Source organism: Meles meles, chromosome 3, assembly GCF_922984935.1.
Source record: "Meles meles chromosome 3, mMelMel3.1 paternal haplotype, whole genome shotgun sequence".
Taxonomy (NCBI): domain Eukaryota; kingdom Metazoa; phylum Chordata; class Mammalia; order Carnivora; family Mustelidae; genus Meles; species Meles meles.
In genome coordinates this window covers 18,329,982-18,332,253 of record NC_060068.1, presented here as the reverse complement: position 1 = coordinate 18,332,253, position 2,272 = coordinate 18,329,982, and the positions used below count along the sequence as shown (strand labels likewise).

The 2,272-nt window shown below is 39.6% G+C and overlaps 1 pseudogene; it reads left to right on the top strand.

Moving 5' to 3' along the window:
* The first annotated feature begins 1,011 nt into the window (after positions 1-1,011).
* On the top strand, positions 1,012-1,928 carry LOC123939146 (annotated as a pseudogene).
* Positions 1,929-2,272: the final 344 nt, after the last annotated feature.

Here is a 2,272-nt window from a genome sequence, read left to right as displayed (position 1 = left end):
TAGATGTCCATCAACAGATGAATGGATAAAGAAGAGGTGGTATATATACACAATGGAATACTATGCAGCCATCAAAAGAAATGAAATCTTGCCATTTGTGACGACGTGGATGGAACTAGAGCGTATCATGCTTAGTGAAATAAGTCAATCGGAGAAAGACAACTATCATATGATCTCCCTGATATGAGGACATGGAGAAGCAACATGGGGGGGTAGGAGATAGGAGAAGAATAAATGAAACAAGATGGGATTGGGAGGGAGACAAACCATAAATGACTCTTAATCTCACAAAACAAACTGGGGGTTGCTGCGGGGAGGTGGGATTGGGGGAGGGGGAGCGGGCTATGGACATTGGGGAGGGGAAGCGAACCATAAGAGACTATGGACTCTGAAAAACAACCTGAGGGTTTTGAAGGGTCAGGGGTGGGAGGTTGGGGCAACCTGAGGGTTTTGAAGGGTCAGGGGTGGGAGGTTGGGGGAACAGGTGGTGGGTAATGGAGAGGGCACGTTTTGCATGGAGCACTGGGTGTTGTGCAAAAAGAATGAATACTGTTACGCTGAAAAAATAAATAAAATGAAACTCAAAAAAAATAAAAAATAAAAAAAAATAAAAACAAAAACAAAAAAACAAAAAAAAAACCACTGGGAAATTGATTGGGATTAATTCATCTAGTGATCAAAAGAGAAAAAAAAAGTGAAGGCTAAGGGAAATTGAGCAACCTTACATTCTCTAAAATGTGCCCTGTGTGTAACGATTTTGACTAAACTCTGATTTTGACTAAACTCTGATCATACAGGACTTACTCTCTGAAAGTTACTGTAATAAGATAATTTGTTTTCCCCTCATCTAAGGAAGAAAATAGAAGTGGCGTACGGTCTTGAAATTTCATTTGGCTGAGAAAATGCTATGGAGGCAATAAAAGCATGTAGTAATAATCACTTTCTTTTTCCTTAAAGGATTTTCATGGAATCTCGGGATATGATCTGTTCTGATGTGTTTCAGTTTAAACTATGAAGACGGGAAACCAATGTGTAGAAACAGATTTTATACTTTCTGGTCTTTTCCAATATGGTCAAATGGACACTTTCCTCTTTGTTGCCATTGTAACCCTCTTTTCAGTGGCTCTGGTGGGGAATATCATACTGGTCCTTCTCATTCAGTTGGACATCATACTCCACACTCCAATGTCCTACTCAGTCAGCTCTCCTTTATTGACATGATGTACATCTCCACCACCGTGCCCAAGATGACCACTGACTTCCTGACAAAGAGTAAGATCATTACATTTTTAGGTTGTGAAATTCAAGCATTTGTATTCTTGACACTTGGTGGAACTGAAGCCCTTCTCCTTGGTTTCATGTCCTATGATTGATATGTAGCCATCTGTCACCCTTTACACTATCCTGTACTTATGAGCAAGAATATCTGTTGGTTCATGGTCACATGCACATGGGGCAGTAGCTCTATCAATGCTTTAGTGCATACGTTGTATGCTTTTCAACTTCCATTTTGTAGGTCTCGAATTGTTAACCACCTTTTCTGTGAAGTTCCATCTCTGGTACCACTGGTGTGTCAGGATACTTCCCAGTATGAGCATACAATCCTCCTAAGTGGGTTTATCATTCTGCTGCTACCATTCATGGCCATTCTAGCTTCCTATGTCCGTATACTTACTGTGGTGTTCCAGGTGAGCTCAGGTAAAGGACAGACAAAAGCTATCTCCACTTGTTCCTCTCACCTAATTGTGGCAAGCCTATTTTATATGACTACCCTCTCCACCTATGCAAGGCCACACTCCTTGCATTCTCCAGAACAGGATAAGGCAGTGGCAGTGTTTTACACCATCATCACACCTCTTCTGAATCCATTCATCTACAGCCTGAGAAATAAAGAGGTTACTGGTGCCCTGAAAAGACTGTTGGCATAATTGATATTTGTACAGGATATGTCACTTTAGGAACCCCTTATTGATTGAGATTGACCAATATAGATCACTTTACCTAGAATACTGTTTGGAATATGTTAATCTAAAGGATATTTATGCAATAAATTGATAAATATATTGATTCTTGCTCATTTCAGGATGGCTTAATCATAGTTATTGAAGCTACATGCTTTTCCAAATTGAAACCTCGAAAAAATGGTGTTATTGTCAACAGTATTTGGCTTCTGGGAATACATTTCAACTGTTAACTCAATGTTTGCATCTTGAATCATGTATTTTGTAATGTCCTCCTTAATGTCTGAATGTAGTGAGTAGGAAATATACTA